A 20,426-nucleotide genomic window follows, 5' to 3' on the forward strand; every position below is an offset into this window, starting at 1 on the left:
AGTTAAATAACAGGTATTTTACGTACATGTATATTCTAAACGTTTTTAACAAAAAGATACGCTTGTTTTCTAGACATAGCGGCATTCAAGATCACCTTATCAAAAATAATTGACTTGTTATGACGTAGGTGTTAGTAGATGCACGTTTTCCTGAAAGATTTAACAGTAGATGCTTTAAAGCTGATGACGGTACGTTAACTTCTCGTTCAGTTTTTTTATTTGTGTTTGTTTTCAATTCCAACACCAAGAAACCCGAAGCCAAAATTACAGTTTAATTGAAGGCCCTTTAGTAGTCTGTACTACACTTTAAGTCTATAGCATTAACTTTAATTGTTCCCCAATTTTCCATAAAGCAAAACACGCCTTTCTAATTATAACCTTGGAATTAATTTCCCGTTGAGCCTCTTTGTTCAGTATACATAACAGCATGCACCTAAGCCACAAAGTGTTGACAGCTAACGGTCAGGCAAAACGGGGCATGTACGAAAAGTTGCTTCCAAGGTTCATATCTCAGGCATGTCTTTCTATCAGTATACACGTACACGACGTATCCACACGTTTTACAGTGGTTCTAAGTGTGTAAACATTATACACGATAACCGGATCCCCGAGATACAACATGTTTTTACTTAAAAAAAACAACTTTAGACACAAAAATCAACAACACTCAAACTACTGCCAAACTGTAAAAGTTGTCTCTCTTTGTCGTGTTGAGTTAATATTCGAATTGCCGGTGTTCCACTTGTGTAGAAGTTTATTCCGGTATTTAATACTTTCTTTGGAGGTTATTCAAATCATATATCTAGGAAATGTTATATTCATCTTTTATGGATAATATTTATTCCTGACAACACTAACGAACTACACCAAGATCGTGGATCGATACACAGCGAAACATTGCAAGTAATTCTCAAGTAGCATTATCAGCTGAAAAGTTCAATTGACTCCCAGTAGTTCGAGTCTCTGTCTGTGATGTTCGGTTTACTGGTGAAACAAAGCAAAACAAGAAAATACTTCACCCTACTCTCACCATACTGGTCGGAAACGAGTGCTCTACAAAAATGTATGTTTGTGACAATATTTTCAAATCTTTACAGTTTTATAAACACTTGGCCGACTGAAAACTGGGATTTTTGGTAAGGTCATCCTAACGAAACCAAGGGAAATATTGAATCATGGTAAGGTCATTTTAACTAAACCAAGGGAAATATTGAATCATGGTAAGGTCATTCTAACGAAACCAAGGGAAATATTGAATCATGGTAAGGTCATCCTAACAAAACCAAGTGAAATATTGAATCATGGTAAGGTCAACCTAACGAAATCAAAGGAAATATTGAATCATGACGAGGACATCCACACGTGACCAAGGGAACTATCGTATCATGATAATGTCGTGAACATGGGAACTATCGTATAATGATCAGATCATTCGTTATACCTTAGTATATCTAAGAAAAATATCCTAATAAACCCCAAAGAGTTCAAGTGTTAAACGGTGGACAAAATGTTTTAAACAGCAGATTAAGATGTGTTTGGAAACCTCATCTTTATCTTCACTTGTTTATTAAGAAAACTTTAAACAGCTAAGACGTTAAACGGCAAATAAAATGTATTTAACTCCAAAACGTTAGGTGTGCTTGGTTTGTTTTTTAATTTCACGCTAAGCTACACGAGGACTATCTGCGCTAGCTGTCCCTAATTTATCAGTGTAAGACTAGAGGGAAGGCAGCTAGTAATCACCGCTCACCGTCAACTCTTGGGCTACTCTTTTACCAACGAACAGTGGAATTGACCGTTATATTATAACGCTCCCACGGCTGAAAGGGCGAGCATGTTTGGTGCGACGGGGATTCGAACCTGCGACCCTCAGATTACAAGTCGAGTGCCTTAACCACCTGGCCATGGCGGGCTAAAAATAAACTAATAACTGCTCTCAGGTTCTTTGAAACATCTATTTAATGGTTTGTATGAAACAAAAAGCTGATATTATCTTTACAAAGGCATATCTAGTTGTTTCTAAAGTATTCATATTTCTTAAAAATAGAGTAATTTTAAATATCCAACATGTGTTTATGTATATTATCCATTAAAAAATGTCCAAAGTATATCTTTTAAGGGGTGCATTTTCTTTGATACAACAGTATCTTTAATCACACTACGTTATTTGTTTCAGTTTCAACACTGAAGTTTTGTTTGGAAATAAGCACAAAGCTATTCAATGGGCTGTCTGTGATCTGCCCACCACGGGTATCGAAACCCAGTTTCAAGTGGTGTGAGTCCGAAGACATATCACTGTGCCACTGGGGGGGAGCAACATTGAAACTTAAAATATTTCCATTCTGGACGCTTTGCGTTCAATACCACTGAAGAACGGAAATATTTGGCACAGTTCCAAAACGTACTTGCAACTTCTCGATTTGAACGACCAAGTCTAATAACAATAGAACATATTCTCCGTACGCGTTTACAAAATCTGTCCATGAACCAGCATCCAGAACAGAGATGTTACGATTCGTATTGTTTCAGTAACAGGTGTCTGTCTGTAGCGTGCTACAGATGTTACTATCTGTGTTATTTCAGTAATAGATGTTTGTCTGTAGCGTTCTACAGATATTACGATGCGTATTGTTTCAGTCGATGTCTGCCTGTAGCGTTCTACGGATGTTACGATCCGTATTGTTTCATTAACAGATGCCTGTGTGTATTATATTAGCCTGTTTTAGTACAGTGAAGTATTTATTTCAATGAAGTAAATTAATCAGTGGTAGTTATTGTTAATGCCGCGCAGATAGCCCTTGTGTAGCTTTGCGCGAAATCCAAAAGAAAACAAACAAACAAAAATAAATCGTTAATGCCAATCACTTTTACATCATTAGTTGGAAAAGTTTTGGAGAATGTGACTAAAGGTGTAGGTCAAAGTCAGTTAAAGCAGTCATATATAGTGTCAAAGTGTCACCAAAGGAAAACCTTGTTTAACAAATCTTGTGGCTTTCTTAGAGCTGACAAAAGAAACCATGTGAGTTTCATTTATCTTGATTTTCAGAAAGTGTTTAATAAAGGGCCTCACAAGAGACACATTTGAAAATTAAATCTCGGTGTGGGAGAAATGTTATTAAATTGAATAAAAAATTGCTGGAAAGTAGAGAGTGGTAAAAAGTTATATCTGACTGGATCACAGTTACAAGCAGGGTGCCTCAGGGATCTATGCTGGGTCCTCTGATGTTTATGATTTTTATTAAAATTGACTTTGGAATGACTGACACAATTTTGAAGTTTGCAGATGACATTAAAATTTTTGGGGTGGCTAACTGTATTAAAGATACTGCAGACATAAGGAAGATTTAGATCATTTGATGCATTGGGTCAATATATGTTTAACTATCCAAAATGTAAGGTGATGCATGTAAGTTTTACATTTCAAATTATCATGATTTAAGTGGAAGTACATTGAATACTGTGGTAGAAGAAAAAGTTCATGGTGTTGTGATTGAAAAATCACTTAATTCATATAAACAGTGTATTGTAGTTAATAATATGGCTAAAAGGATTTTGGGTAACATATATAAAAATGTTGAATACAAGGCAAGGAATATTATTCTTTCACTATATAGATCATTTTTAGACCTTATTTAGAGTACTGTGTACAATTTTGGTCTCCGTTTCTCATGAAGAACATTGAATTTTTGGAGAAGGTTCAGAGAAGAGCTACTTAAATATCTGGATGGTGGAATTGTCTTGTGAGGAAAGACTGAGATCTCTATACTCTTCTCTGGAGAGGAGAAGGGTCAGAGAGGATTTGATTGAGATGTTTAAGATGCTTAAGGGTATTGATAATATAGATCCATCAAACTGTTTTGTGTTTAGCAATGAAAACAATAGGATAAGGGGTCTTAAGTTGAAATTTTGGCAACATAAGAGTTATTTGCTGTTTAGATAGTATTACTCTTCAAACAATGTGGTTGACTTTTGGAATGAGGTGCCTTCAATGGTGATGGAGGCAGAAAATTTAACTGAGTTCAAGAAAATATTTTATAAATGCATGAGTTGTTACTTATCGTACATATTTAGTAAAGGAATCAGTGTTATTTATCGCATATATTCAACTACTCGATCGACCGACCAGCCGATAAATTGTAAACGTTTTCTTATAAATTTGCTCATTTTAAACTTACAAGCTGTAACAGTGTACAAGCGAAGGTTTCTAGTAAATACATTAATGAAGAAATAAACTAATTTGTTATGTTACGTGGACTGGACACAGAATTATTGTCAGAATTTAATTTAAAAGACCGACAAGGCATTTGTGGGAAATGAGAAATAATCGTCACGTTTCATGTTTTGTTGGTGTTTCTATTGACAGTTTGATTTACACTGGTTGATCAGCCTCATATCAAATCGAGAACGAAGGTGTTGAAAGAACACACACGTATTCAATCATGAAGAAATTTCCGTTCCCGAAACACGTATATCTAACGTGTAAACAACTGTGTACAAATATCATACCACTTTTTATTTCAGATAAATGGCTAACCAATACTACAAGAATGTACAAATGTATTAGATGTAGATATACTTTGTGTTCTAGATGTGTTTAGTGTCCTTGGACTAAGTATATTAAATACTGTACATGTACTTAGTGTTCTAGATGTGTTTAGTGTCCTTGGACTAAGTATATTAAATACTGTACATGTACTTAGTGTTCTAGATGTGTTTAGTGTTTTTGGACTAAGTATATTAAATAATGTAGATATACTTAGTGTTTTAGATGTGTCTAGTATCCATGGACTAGGTATACTCGGTACTGTACATGCACTTAGTGTTCTAGAACTAGCTATACTCCGTGCCGTAGATGTACTTCGTGTTCTAGTGTTCTAGAACTAGCTATACTCCGTGCCGTAGATGTACTTTATGTTCTAGTGTGTTTAGTGTTCTAGAACTAGCTATACTCCGTGCCGTAGATGTACTTTATGTTCTAGTGTGTTTAGTGTTCTAGAACTAGCTATACTCCGTGCCGTAGATGTACTTCGTGTTCTAGTGTGTTTAGTGTTCTAGAACTAGCTATACTCCGTGCCGTAGATGTACTTTATGTTCTAGTGTGTTTAGTGTTCTAGAACTAGCTATACTCCGTGCCGTAGATGTACTTTATGTTCTAGTGTGTTTAGTGTTCTAGAACTAGCTATACTCCGTGCCGTAGATGTACTTCGTGTTCTAGTGTTCTAGAACTAGCTATACTCCGTGCCGTAGATGTACTTTATGTTCTAGTGTGTTTAGTGTTCTAGAACTAGCTATACTCCGTGCCGTAGATGTACTTTATGTTCTAGTGTGTTTAGTGTTCTAGAACTAGCTATACTCCGTGCCGTAGATGTACTTCGTGTTCTAGTGTGTTTAGTGTTCTAGTGTGTTTAGTGTTCTAGAACTAGCTATACTCCGTGCCGTAGATGTACTTCGTGTTCTAGTGTGTTTACTGTTCTAGAACTAGTTATACTCCGTGCCGTAGATGTACTTCATGTTCTAGTGTGTTTAGTGTTCTAGAACTAGCTATACTCCGTGCCGTAGATGTACTTTATGTTCTAGTGTGTTTAGTGTTCTAGAACTAGTTATACTCCGTGCCGTAGATGTACTTTATGTTCTAGTGTGTTTAGTGTTCTAGAACTAGTTATACTCCGTGCCGTAGATGTACTTTATGTTCTAGTGTGTTTAGTGTTCTAGAACTAGTTATACTCCGTGCCGTAGATGTACTTTATGTTCTAGTGTGTTTAGTGTTCTAGAACTAGTTATACTCCGTGCCGTAGATGTACTTCATGTTCTAGTGTGTTTAGTGTTCTAGAACTAGCTATACTCCGTGCCGTAGATGTACTTCATGTTCTAGTGTGTTTAGTGTTCTAGAACTAGCTATACTCCGTGCCGTAGATGTACTTCATGTTCTAGTGTGTTTAGTGTTCTAGAACTAGCTATACCCGTGCCGTAGATGTACTTCATGTTCTAGTGTGTTTAGTGTTCTAGAACTAGCTATACTCCGTGCCGTAGATGTACTTTATGTTCTAGTGTGTTTAGTGTTCTAGAACTAGCTATACTCCGTGCCGTAGATGTACTTTATGTTCTAGTGTGTTTAGTGTTCTAGAACTAGCTATACTCCGTGCCGTAGATGTACTTTATGTTCTAGTGTGTTTAGTGTTCTAGAACTAGCTATACTCCGTGCCGTAGATGTACTTTATGTTCTAGTGTGTTTAGTGTTCTAGAACTAGCTATACTCCGTGCCGTAGATGTACTTCGTGTTCTAGTGTGTTTAGTGTTCTAGAACTAGCTATACTCCGTGCCGTAGATGTACTTTATGTTCTAGTGTGTTTAGTGTTCTAGAACTAACTATACTCCGTGCCGTAGATGTACTTTATGTTCTGGTGTGTTTAGTGTTCTAGAACTAGCTATACTCCGTGCCGTAGATGTACTTTATGTTCTAGTGTGTTTAGTGTTCTAGAACTAGCTATACTCCGTGCCGTAGATGTACTTCATGTTCTAGTGTGTTTAGTGTTCTAGAACTAGCTATACTCCGTGCCGTAGATGTAGTTTATGTTCTAGTGTGTTTAGTGTTCTAGAACTAGTTATACTCCGTGCCGTAGATGTACTTCATGTTCTATGTGTTTAGTGTTCTAGAACTAGCTATACTCCGTGCCGTAGATGTAGTTTATGTTCTAGTGTGTTTAGTGTTCTAGAACTAGTTATACTCCGTGCCGTAGATGTACTTTATGTTCTAGTGTGTTTAGTGTTCTAGAACTAGTTATACTCCGTGCCGTAGATGTACTTTATGTTCTAGTGTGTTTATGTTCTAGCTATACTCCGTGCCGTAGATGTGTGTTCTAGTAGTGTTCTAGAACTAGCTATATACTCCGTGCCGTAGATGTACTTTATGTTCTAGTGTGTTTAGTGTTCTAGAACTAACTATACTCCGTGCCGTAGATGTACTTTATGTTCTAGTGTGTTTAGTGTTCTAGAACTAGTTATACTCCGTGCCGTAGATGTACTTCATGTTCTAGTGTGTTTAGTGTTCTAGAACTAGCTATACTCCGTGCCGTAGATGTACTTCATGTTCTAGTGTGTTTAGTGTTCTAGAACTAGCTATACTCCGTGCCGTAGATGTACTTCATGTTCTAGTGTGTTTAGTGTTCTAGAACTAGCTATACTCCGTGCCGTAGATGTACTTCATGTTCTAGTGTGTTTAGTGTTCTAGAACTAGCTATACTCCGTGCCGTAGATGTACTTTATGTTCTAGTGTGTTTAGTGTTCTAGAACTAGCTATACTCCGTGCCGTAGATGTACTTCATGTTCTAGTGTGTTTAGTGTTCTAGAACTAGCTATACCCGTGCCGTAGATGTACTTTATGTTCTAGTGTGTTTAGTGTTCTAGAACTAGTTATACTCCGTGCCGTAGATGTACTTCATGTTCTAGTGTGTTTAGTGTTCTAGAACTAGCTATACTCCGTGCCGTAGATGTACTTTATGTTCTAGTGTGTTTAGTGTTCTAGAACTAGCTATACTCCGTGCCGTAGATGTACTTTATGTTCTAGTGTGTTTAGTGTTCTAGAACTAGCTATACTCCGTGCCGTAGATGTACTTCGTGTTCTAGTGTGTTTAGTGTTCTAGAACTAGCTATACTCCGTGCCGTAGATGTACTTTATGTTCTAGTGTGTTTAGTGTTCTAGAACTAACTATACTCCGTGCCGTAGATGTACTTTAGTGTGTTTAGTGTTCTAGAACTAGCTATACCCGTGCCGTAGATGTACTTTATGTTCTGGTGTGTTTAGTGTTCTAGAACTAGCTATACTCCGTGCCGTAGATGTACTTCATGTTCTATGTGTTTAGTGTTCTAGAACTAGCTATACTCCGTGCCGTAGATGTAGTTTATGTTCTGGTGTGTTTAGTGTTCTAGAACTAGCTATACTCCGTGCCGTAGATGTACTTTATGTTCTAGTGTGTTTAGTGTTCTAGAACTAGTTATACTCCGTGCCGTAGATGTACTTCATGTTCTATGTGTTTAGTGTTCTAGAACTAGTTATACTCCGTGCCGTAGATGTACTTTATGTTCTAGTGTGTTTAGTGTTCTAGAACTAGCTATACTCCGTGCCGTAGATGTACTTCATGTTCTAGTGTGTTTAGTGTTCTAGAACTAGCTATACTCCGTGCCGTAGATGTAGTTTATGTTCTAGTGTGTTTAGTGTTCTAGAACTAGCTATACTCCGTGCCGTAGATGTAGTTTATGTTCTAGTGTGTTTAGTGTTCTAGAACTAGTTATACTCCGTGCCGTAGATGTACTTCATGTTCTAGTGTGTTTAGTGTTCTAGAACTAGTTATACTCCGTGCCGTAGATGTACTTCATGTTCTAGTGTGTTTAGTGTTCTAGAACTAGCTATACTCCGTGCCGTAGATGTACTTTATGTTCTAGTGTGTTTAGTGTTCTAGAACTAGCTATACTCCGTGCCGTAGATGTAGTTTATGTTCTAGTGTGTTTAGTGTTCTAGAACTAGTTATACTCCGTGCCGTAGATGTACTTTATGTTCTAGTGTGTTTAGTGTTCTAGAACTAGCTATACTCCGTGCCGTAGATATACTTCATGTTCTAGTGTGTTTAGTGTTCTAGAACTAGCTATACTCCGTGCCGTAGATGTACTTCGTGTTCTAGTGTGTTTAGTGTTCTAGAACTAGCTATGCTCCGTGCCGTAGATGTACTTTATGTTCTAGTGTGTTTAGTGTTCTAGAACTAGCTATACTCCGTGCCGTAGATATACTTCATGTTCTAGTGTGTTTAGTGTTCTAGAACTAGCTATACTCCGTGCCGTAGATGTACTTCGTGTTCTAGTGTGTTTAGTGTTCTAGAACTAGCTATACTCCGTGCCGTAGATGTACTTCGTGTTCTAGTGTGTTTAGTGTTCTAGAACTAGCTATACTCCGTGCCGTAGATGTACTTCATGTTCTAGTGTGTTTAGTGTTCTAGAACTAGCTATACTCCGTTTCGTATATGTGCTTTCTTTACTACATGTAATTAGTGCGCTAAATATAATAAGATTAATTCGAACACTTGCTGATACAAGTGTAACAAAAGTCTGTTACAGCAAGAAAAAGGAGGAAAATAATGGTTTGTTTGTTTTTTAGAATTCTACCCAAAGCTACACGAGGGCTATCTGTGCTAGCCGTCCCTAATTTAGCAATGCAAGACTAGAGGAAAGGCACTATGTCACCACCACTCACCGCTAACTCGTGGGCTACTTGTTTACCAACTTATAGTGGTATTGAACGTCACATTATAACGCCCTTCACAGCTAAAAGGGCGAGCCTGTTTGGTGTAAAGATGAGTCGAACTCGCGCCCTTCTTATTACGAGTCGAACGATCTAACTATCTGACTATACCGAGCCAGTTTAAAATATCATCTTAAGACATTAAGAGAGATGTTTCCATGTTCTTAACACTAAATTTATGTTTAGGAAAATAAGAACAAAAACCAAACAAACGCTAATACTCTATAGTCGCGGCACTTAAAACTGTTTTGGGCAGAATCAGAGTAAATTAACGTAAGAGACTTTGGGCATGAATAGATCACTCAAAAGGGTTCGACGTTCTGAGTTGAAAGCTGTAATTAGATCTGAAATCGGTGAAGAGATGACGGAGCTATGGTATAAAAGTTTGTACTTGAAAAACTCCGAGTCTTTCTTTGAGCCGTTATGCCTCGGCTAAAAAAAGGAACGATACCCAGCAGTACAACACTGAACGCAAAGTTGTTTGTTTATAGATTATCAATATCTTATGAAGCTATATTAAGAGACTTTCAATGTTTCGAGACAAAGCAATCGCACGAGCATCGAAACACAGACAACACTTTTTGCTGTCGACCTCATTTATCACGGCTTTATTAAGACACCAAACTGGTTTTTTTTATTTATAACACCCTGCTGGACCTGGCTTTTGTACATTATCATTTCACGTTTACATAAAGAAAACTGGTTCTAGCTACATTCGTGTTCATTCAAATACCGGGGCCGAAATCTGCTCTTATAGTTTCTTACATCGTCCGATATAATTGAACATTTAGAAGATTAAGTACTAGAAAACATAACATAAAGTTAGTCAAAGAGAGAATAAAGTTTGAGACAGGCAGTTGAACTTTGAGAACAACAGACTACGAATTGAATCAAAACCATAAAGTTATAACGTCACAGGGACATATTCAAACCATGCATAAAGTTAAGCTAAACAGAGGCAATAGATAATTAAGTTAGTAAAAAAAGTTGTATACATGGAATAAATAAACACATTTGTGTCAGAACACTGAGTGCTGGTGAATCATAAAATGACATTTTCCTTATTTTTATGTCAATGTGTCTTTCTCTACATTTTCAGTTAACATGAATCACGTATTTGTTATTGTTACACACGTTGACGTGGTACTCGTCTTACGATGTGTTTCCTGTATTTAAATTTGAAGTTTTACTTCCTTTTAGAGTAGTGTAATGTGTTCCCCTCTTTTAAATCTAAATTTTCACTTCATTTTATAAACTACTGTAATGTGTTCCCTGTTTTTAAATCTAAAGTTTTACTTCCTTTTGGATGTGTTTAGGAATTGTGTTGCTGAAACTAATCAACTGTAACTAGTAATCAAAAGGTATTACATTTTACTGTGCTAACAAACGTCTTTGTGTGTGTGTATTTTTTTTTACTCTTAATATAAAAGTAAATTCTTTATTACATAAACTTAATAGTGTGATTAAGTATGTATCTAGACATGATATATAGTGTTTAGGATTTTATTTTATTTTACCTATTCCGTAATATAATCCATACATATTTGTAAAGTGTGGCTCTGGTGTACAATAACTTACACACACGCTCTTCGCATACAAAATTCCACGACTAAATTCTGATGCCTCTCCCCAATGGCACTGCGACATATAGTGGACTTACAACGTTATAAATCGGGTTTCGATATCCATAGAGGGCACAGCAAAGACAGCTTTGTGCTTAACTTCAAACAAAGAAAACCACTTCGGTGAATTACTTTGGTTTGATTCTTTTACATATTTTTACCTCGAACACTTCTGGTTTATTTATTACTTTATTATAATCGTAATTTCATTCCCTTCCCTCTCTGCTTTCTGTCTCTCACTCTATCCAGTTGCTACCGACAGGGTACTTAAAGAGTAACACGTGTTGTAACCATTTATCTTCGATGTCAAACTAATTAAAGTAACACAGTCACTGTTGTTGGGAAGAATTATATATAGATATATTTTTACCAGTGTGTCGATTCATATGACAAGGGGCCGCAGTTTTTTTCTTTGGTTTATATATATACTGTGTCATCGACCGGCTTTTGTTGTTGGATGCGTACTGACTGCTTCGAATAATAGAACCGTCATTAAATATTGTCAAGTTTCATTTATTGGTAACCTGTTATGGATCTTACAAGCAAACAACTGACTCTTACACATTTTGTGAGTAATACATTAAATTTTGTTTAAAGTTAGTTTCATTACTGCTATGTTAGCAACTATTCTCAGTAATATTAGTATTGCTAACAGTGTTTTACTCTAAACATTACTTGTCTTGTTATCCCTGTATGTAGTCATAAATTCTGCAGAATACTTTCTGATTTCCAAGTTATCTTTCTCTGTATTTAAAAGTAATCATTAATAAACCTTTATTCTTCAAGTCAATATATGTATTTGTCATGTGCAAACGTAAACAATATTGTGTGAGAATCTATTCAGTTTACGTATCGGCCTGTGATTTAAGGCTCAAGGTTCGAGCCCGCGATATGGTGCTGAACACGTTCTTTACTCTCAGCAGTGGTCGCCTTTAAATATGGTAGTAAATCTCGCTATTCTTTTAATAATAGTCGGCGAATGTTTCGGATTAGTCGCCTTTCTCTAGACTAAGTTAGGGACCACGACGATTCCTATATTGTTGGGTCGCTGAACAGGTCGATCAATTCACGATTTGTATAACTTGGCAGTCAGGATGAAAATACCATATTTTACACACATTTCAACAGCATAAAGGTTTTATTTGAAGTGATTATAAAAGGCTTAGTATATAATAAGATTAATATATAATATATTATCATTTCTTCCAAGCATCAAGCCAAAGACTTAAGGCCTTTACCAATCATCACATAAATCCTTTTCACTTTCTGCAAAACTAATATTTCTCCCACACAAACGATAAAGTATTATAAAATTTGCATTATCTAAATGTGTCACTTTACTCATTTTCAAAGATTAGGACTCTCAGTTAGGAAGGTTGTTCATATCATTCAGTATTATAGAAACATCTATATTATGAAGTCATAAAAACACTAACAGTTTATAGGCATCTTATTTCCTTTTCGTGTTCGATCCTAGAATTACCAATGGAATTTACAAACATTTTGAAACACTCACATATATTATATTTTGTTTTTCAAAATGTAGAGATGCAAACCAGTTGACAAATAGTTGACAGCAAACTTGACAAATAGGGTTTTGTTTCGGTTTTCAAGCTAATAATGAACCATTTGCGAAGCTAGAATATAATAAGAAATTCAGCATCAACTTTTTCTGTTGTTAAAAAAGTACAAAACTGTTTTATAATAGTTGTAGTTGAATTTAGTTTTCAACTAGTGTTTATTACGTACGTCAATGTAGGAAGTGTATTATAAAATGAATTGTTATTAGCGAAAAGATTTCCGGGGTTAGGTACTATTATCCATGAACTTTGGCAGAACAATAACAACACACACAAAGGGAAAACAACATCTTCTCATTAAATATGGTTAAGCCTAAATACTTCTCAGGAAGAAACAAGAAAACAAAAACGATAAGCTAAATGCTTCTCAGAAAGAAGCGAAAACAAAAAACGTAAGCTAAATGCTTCTCAGGAAGAAGCAAGAAGTCAAAAAACGTAAACTAAATGCTTCTCAGGAAGAAGCAAGAAGTCAAAAAACGTAAACTAAATGCTTCTCAGGAAGAAGCAAGAAGTCAAAAACGTAAATTAAATACTTCTCAAGAAGAAGCAAGAAGTCAAAAAACGATAAACTAAATACTCTCAGGAAGAAGCAAGAAGTCAAAAGAACTAAATGCTTCTCAGGAAAAGCAAGAAGTCAAAAACGTAAATTAAATACTTCTCAGGAAGAAGCAAGAAGTCAAAAACGTAAACTAAATACTCTCAAGAAGAAGCAAGAAGTCAAAAAGTAACTAAATGCTTCTCAGGAAGAAGCAAAGAAGTCAAAAACGTAAGCTAAATACTTCCGAGGAAGAAGCAAGAGAACAAAAAACGTAAGCTAAATACTTCTCAAGAAGAAGCAAGAAGTCAAAAAACGATAAACTAAATACTTCTCAGGAAGAAGCAAGAAGTCAAAAACGTAAATTAAATACTTCTCAGGAAGAAGCAAGAAGTCAAAAAACGTAAACTAAATACTTCTCAAGAAGAAGCAAGAAGTCAAAAACCGTAAACTAAATACTTTTCAGGAAGAAGCAACAAGTCAAAAACGTAAACTAAATACTTCTCAGGAAGAAACAAGAAAACAAAATGGCGATGGTGAGGTTTTTTTTTTAACGCAAGTGCAGATAGCCCGTTGTGAAGCTTAACAAGAACCAAACCTAAGTTATTTTATTAAGAAATCAGTAAAAAAATAAGTATATTGATTATTTTTTAATGATTTCTAGAATTATTGTAGTTGTGATTTTCACGAAAAGACTCATTATTAAGGATAGGAGAATATCATTTATCTACCATAAGTTTCGTTATAATTCTGTGATATCTAATATGGACTGCACGTGATAAGAAACTAGATAATTAACGTTATTGAAGAAGATAAGATACATTAAAGTTATATGTCATTAACGAATTTTCATGACAATATTAAGCTGGTTCATTTACTGACTTATTTCCATGTTTCAGTATTCAACTCGTTTATTCAAACTTTTGGGAATAATTCAAATCAGCTTAAAGATGTTAGGCTTAGCAGTATAACCTAATTAAAGGCTATTTGTCAATAACAGATTATACTTCGTTCTCTTTACTCGTTTAAAGTCTGAGATGAGAAACTATTCAACAAACCACGACTATTTTACATAAAAACGTTTATATGCATTTGTTGCTTTACATCATTAAATCTAATAAAAACGCTAGAGACCATTAAAGCAGAAATCTAAGATTTCAAAATCCTTTTCATAACCTAACAGGCATCACTACATTTCAAAAGATAAGTAGTTCTGTTCTATATAAATGTCACGCTAAATAAATTTAATTGAAAGGTGCTTTATTTACCAATAAGATACAATACAGTAGCTAAGTTTCCTAAGTACTATAAGAAATTAAACAAAGCATTACTCCCTGTAAGGTTATTATAGTAATAATTTATCAATCTTAGATACAGTCCTGCGAGAGTATACTACTTAAAATTATCATGAAAAAATAAATTATATATGTGTAGTAAAATAATTATAAAACTAACCAAACAAACGTGTAAAGCTAAACACACACCAGTAAAATAGAATAGCCATACAGGAAGTAACAAAAAGATATGACAAAAATTTGTTGACTAGTGATACGCCATTATGTGTTACTTTTAGAGTTAATAAAAAAACATCAAAGAGGAACAAATCGGCTTGTTGCTATTGTTGTTTTGAATTAAGCACAAAGCTACACAATGGGCTTCCTGTGCTCTGCCTACTACGGGTATCGAAACCTGAATTTTAGCGTTGTAACTCCGCAGACATACCGCTGAGCCACGGGGGGCATCGGCTCGTAACACAGTTTTCTCTATTACTTGCGTACCAGGCAGTACGTTTCTAGCACAGTTTTCTCTGTTACTTGCGTACCAAGCAGTACGTTTCTAACAATTTTTCTCTATTACTTGCGTACCAAGCAGTGCGTTTCTAACATATTTTACTCTACTCTATATGTACCAAGTTGTATGTGTGCTCACTGTGATGACTTCATGGTCCCTAATGACATATGGTTCATCAAAAATACATAAATACGTATACCATCAACATTTCATTTAATGTCAGTAAATTACGCTAGGTGTCCTCATGCGTATAAAATAAAAAAATAATCTCACCTTTGTTATGTTGTTTATTTCTTCAACGATCTGAAATAGACAAAATCACAACTTGTGAGCACTGTGTAATATGTGAACCTTACAGGAAGTAAACAGCGTAAAAATAAGCGGGCAATTTCAGGTTTAAATCTATCGAACTATTGTATGTCATGTGCAACTATTTTCATTTGATACATTTTCTTCTTAACAATTATATAATGTTTCTCTAGTCCTCGTCGTACTTTCCAGTATAGTGAAGTACAGAAATCTGAAGGCCTCTAGTTCTGAAGGAAAATGGAAGGAATGTTAATGATTGAAACAAATAGTAAATGGCACTTTTAATTGTGTTACAAAGTTGGCCGCTAGGCTTAGATGTATGATTTAATGTACAAATCAACTTCGATGAAATCTGGTAGGGTATACAGATGGACTTTACAAAGAACGAATTTAAATTGACCAGGGAGGGTCAGGTGCACCGTGGACCTCTTCTTTCGTCTTGTACTGACACTAATTCGTAAGTAATATACCCGCGACGATGTTGCTTTACTCACGATATATTAATTATTGCCTGCAATTTCGAATTTCATATGCCATTTACAGGCCATGTCCGTTTCGTGGGATTATATTAACAAGTACGCTCATGTACGGTTACACGTTCGGCCCTGTGCTAACAATACAGTTCCAGTTAGCACTCACACACATTGTTACATATAAAACCATTTTCGAATATAGCTAAGTTTGTGTCTATGCACCAGTTACCTTAGCACTGTTTGATTTGTAAATATTTTATTAATAACGCGAGTAAGAAGGTTATGTATTATACATGGTATTAGACGTACTAGGTGTTTTTTAGTGAGGTTAATAGTTAGTGTTATTTCATCGGATAGGATTTGTAGCCACTTCAACTTTACTGGTTTAAATTTATGGATGAGGGCTCAGCCAAGCAAAGAGAAAGGTAGCGAAACATGTTAAAGTGACGTCAAACGAAAACGACATTTAATGCCTCAATGCAGGATGGAGGTCTTTACTTCGAAGGAACGGTTCCGATATTATGGCTCAAGATCATGGAAGGGGACGACCCACTCCACTTTTACAGCACTCTTTAAAAAAAACAACCAGTAATTTCTAGTCACCTTTACTGAATATTCAGTTTAGTGTTGTAACAGCATATACAGTGATTAATGTAGCTACCATACATTCAAAACAAGAATGTAGTTATGACTTTTTCAATAACATATATACATCTCAAGATGGCTGGTATGGCACTAAAACGTTTATTAAAAGAAATGATTCAATCTTCTTGGGGCATCTTCAGGTTAACAAAGAGAATTTGCAACTGACCGTTGACGGGCACATGTAAACGGGTACGGGATTGTAGGGGTTACTACGGGGTTGATAGGTTATTAATTAGTATAGGTATAAAGGTGTTCCTTTATATTGGTTTAATTTTGGTTTAGTTGCTGTATAAGTAGGGCTTTGATTTTGCGTTTGTTTATATTTGTTTCTCTACTTAGTATCTGGGTGTTTTCTATGGTTATGTTCTGTTTATTTGATTTGCAGTGTTTAAAAACGTGTGAAGGTGTTTTTTTTTTTTGTTATTTGAATCTAGTTTCCCTTTTTTCTGCTTGTTTCTCCAATATAGAAGTCGTGGCAGTTGTTGCATTATTATTATCGATTCCATGAAGAAACATAGGGCCGCAATCGCTTGCGGATTCAGTAACAGACTGTTTTTAAGTGAGCAAATTGTTAGACTACTGCACAACCCCCAACCAGGAGGAGAAACCTGAGCCGTCCCTAATTTTGCAGTGCAAGACTAGAGGGAAGGCAGCTAGTCATCACCACCCACCGCCAACTCTTGGGCTACTCTTGTACCAAAGAATAGTGGGATTGACCGTCACATTATAACGTCCCCACGGGCTGAAAGGGCGAACATGTTTAGCGCGACTGGGATGCGAACCCTCGGATTACGAGTCGCACGCCTAACGCGCTCGGCCATCCCGGGTCCTTGTTGCATTATGTTTTATAAATAATGTTGGTGTTGTCTTTGTTAGTGTTGTTTTTACATAGTATGGACTTCGGTTTTGTACCTGGTTTATGGATAAACTTGGTGTTTACAAATATATTGTATTTTGTTTTAAGTTTTTTTTCCATATGTTGGTTATGTTTTCTATGATGTCGGGAACATATGATATGCAGCAGCGTAAGGTTTTGTAGTTTGTTGTATCTTGGGATTTATTATAGTTTTTGTTGTTTGTTGTTGACCTAGGTTTGTGCGTGTAATTTTTTCCACGGTGTTTGGAAGAATTTCTTGATGTTGATGAAGTGTTGTTTTATTTTGTTGATTTCATCGTTAATTTTATCAGGTGAACATAGTTTTGTGGCTGTGTTTATTTGGCTTCTTAATATGTTGAGTTTTTGTTTTGTTTCATGTGCTGAGTCCACAGAGAATCTATAATCTAGTATGGGTGATTCTTCTGTGTATTTCTGTTTTGAATTCTGTATCAGTTCTTGTGATCTTGAGAAATGCTATTTGGTTAGTTTTCCGTGTTCACAGGTGAACTTAGTGTTGGGGTGTATTGAGTCAACGTGATTGAAAAAAAACTATGTGTGTGTTCTGTAGATGTGACTCCAGCAATTGTATCATCAACATACCTGTACCAGTATAGTGGTGGTGTAAGGCTGAATTGATCGCTTGTGATTCAATCTGTGTCATAAAAATGTTGGCTGGAACTGGTGACACGGGATTTCCCATACTTAGGTCATTTATTTGTAGGTAGTTTTGGACATTGAACATAAAGTTATTTTTGGTGGTAGTGAATTCTATAAGGGTTACTAATTGATTGCTGGGGATGTGTGTCAATTGGTTGTGGTCTTGGATATAAAGTTTTAAAGCTATCTTGCAGGCTTTAGTTGTTGGAACTTCTGTGAAGACGGAGATTACATCAAAACTGGCCATTAATGCTTTATGGTTTAGTTGATTAAGAATATATTTAAAGTTAAAAGAATTTTTAAAAAGGAGCCGGCTGATGTTACATATTTAGAAAATGCCCACACTATGTATTGAACTACAACCTTGGTAAATACAAACATTATCCATAATTTACAGGAAGAATTACTAAAAGCCATGTTAAACTGGAAGTGTAAAGAACTAAATGACTTGCAGAAACAAAAAAACGAATCTAGATCATCAACTGGTTTTCTGCATTCAACCAGACATTTATGGACTCATACAACATCAATCAAACCAGCAATAAGAATTACAAGGAAGAGAAGGTCCGACACAACAATAAACTTGATAAATTGAGGTGGAAACAACAAAAAGACGTCAACACGACGAACCACCAACAAACTTCGTAATTAACAGATCCGTCCGAAAATTAAGCAATGAAGAAATAAATTTGTTAAACAAAGGACTCAACTCTACAGTAACACCTAGAAATATTCCATCCATCGAAATGAAAGCCTGCCTGGAAGACCTAGCTAGAAGACTGGTGATCCATTCTACAGAAACCGAAAACACCAACAAAACAACGAAGAACAACCACCAGAAAGAAGACAACTTCGACAACAATTCCGTTGAAAAACAACAACCTATCTTTCCAGGTAGAACTGGAAACATCTATTTCTCCGAAACACCTTCTTTCAAACTAAACCATACTCGTACTAATGCATCCATACTAAGTAATAAAAACTAAACCATAATCTATTCATTGACACCTAGATATGATAAACAAACTTGGTTAAAGACCATTATATACACTACTTTTGCATTATTATAATTCTGCATTACAAAACGCACCTAGTCATTCGTGACATTCAACGAAACGTTTTCTCCTTTAATTCGACCACGTACAATTAGCTATATATACCTATATAGCTATGCTCTGTCAAAACAAGAAATGGCCAACGCTATACCAGACCTAATTCTGTGGTGTATTCAACTGTGTGATGTAAATCACCTGTAGGAACAGCTAGAGTCCTCTTTGATCTTTCCAATTTAAACATTCTAATTGTATCATTAACATATCATCTTTTTCTTTCTTCAACAATGTAAGTTGAGACTTAAATCTCTTTTCGTCATAACGTTGTTCGAAACTTGAAAAATGCCTAACAATTTACGAACGTTGATTTAGTTTGTATCAGAGGATTCAGATTGTACTGTAGAACATTTCTGCCAGAGGAAAAAAAAAACAACAATAAAAGATGCATTATTGAGCTTATTGACTAACAAAACAAATTCACAATATATAAAAGTCTTACAGTTTAGTCTTTCTACGCTGGTGTCTTGCTGTGAACGTCAAGCCTTCTCTAGTTAAAAAAGTAGTATGTTAGAGCAGTGCTGATCTGGTAAAACGATACAAGTGTGAGAACACGAAACGATCAGAGCCTTTGGTAATGAGCAATACATAATATACCGCAGCTGTGTGACGTCACTATGCTGGGCGTGACTTGAACTATTGTAACCACTGAAGTGCAACTTTAGTGATGCCGTGGCCACTAACCTATGAAGTTTTGACAAGTGAACGATTCTTCTTGCATTATTAGCTGACGTACTATAACCACACGCTCTCAGAATTCTCTAGGACAGATGATTTATTTGTTTGTTAAATTAGTTTCGCGCAATACTACTCGAGGACTATCTACGCTATCCATCCATGATTTTGAAGTGATAGACTAGTAGGAAGGCGGCTAGTAGACACCACACACCCATACCCAACCCTTGGGCTGTTATTTAGAAAAGAAAGTGGGATTGACAATGACTTTATGCCATCACCACAGCATAAAGCGTGAACACGTTCGGCGACGGGATTAGAACCCGCGACCTACTGATTTCTCATCCTACGCCCTAACCAGTAGGACATACTAATCTAATAACAATAAAGGGTCAGTAAATTTGAATAAACAACAAAGGTGGCGTATAAGAGGAAAAAAGTGAAGTACATGACATGAGTATACATTATCATATAAATCGAAAACAAATCAGTTTGTCATTTAAATATTGTTAAATAAACAAACACAATTTACGCTATACTAGAATGTTCTGCTGTAGCGTTGTCAAATTTATTAAAGTAAGCGTGCAGTACGTAATACTAATATTTCTATGGTATCACTTAACACTTTGTATATTATATTGTGAGTAACCATGTTTAAAACTTAATACATGAAATGTATATAAAAACAAAAACAAATTAAATATCTTTTAAAATGTTTAGTCTAAAAATAGGACTACTGTAATTGGGATAGAAAAGAATAAAAACCATTTAGAATGGTTGTTCATAATGATATTCGTTCTGAAAATGTCAGGTTTTATTTTAAACTAAAGGGAAGATGGTTCATGAATATCATGTTTATTAACG

The 20,426-nt window shown here is 35.6% G+C and overlaps 1 pseudogene across 4 annotated transcripts in view; it reads right to left on the reverse strand.

The window, feature by feature from the left end:
• LOC143252506 (5-hydroxytryptamine receptor pseudogene) overlaps positions 1–20,426 on the reverse strand; it is a 117,595-nt pseudogene that overhangs the window by 7,616 nt on the left and 89,553 nt on the right. The window contains exons 1-2 of one of the 4 annotated variants that reach the window (XR_013029023.1): positions 19,330–19,461; positions 15,091–15,120 (exon numbers count right to left, since the gene is read on the reverse strand). The exons of 1 other annotated variant lie outside the window; for it this stretch is intronic. The product of XR_013029023.1 is annotated as a 5-hydroxytryptamine receptor pseudogene, transcript variant X2 (transcript). Of the gene's footprint in view, positions 1–15,090; positions 15,121–19,329; positions 19,462–20,426 lie in introns of those variants that run through there. 2 more of the 4 variants (XR_013029025.1, XR_013029022.1) reach the window with 2 other exon arrangements.

Source organism: Tachypleus tridentatus, chromosome 6, assembly GCF_004210375.1.
Source record: "Tachypleus tridentatus isolate NWPU-2018 chromosome 6, ASM421037v1, whole genome shotgun sequence".
Lineage (NCBI taxonomy): Eukaryota > Metazoa > Arthropoda > Merostomata > Xiphosura > Limulidae > Tachypleus > Tachypleus tridentatus.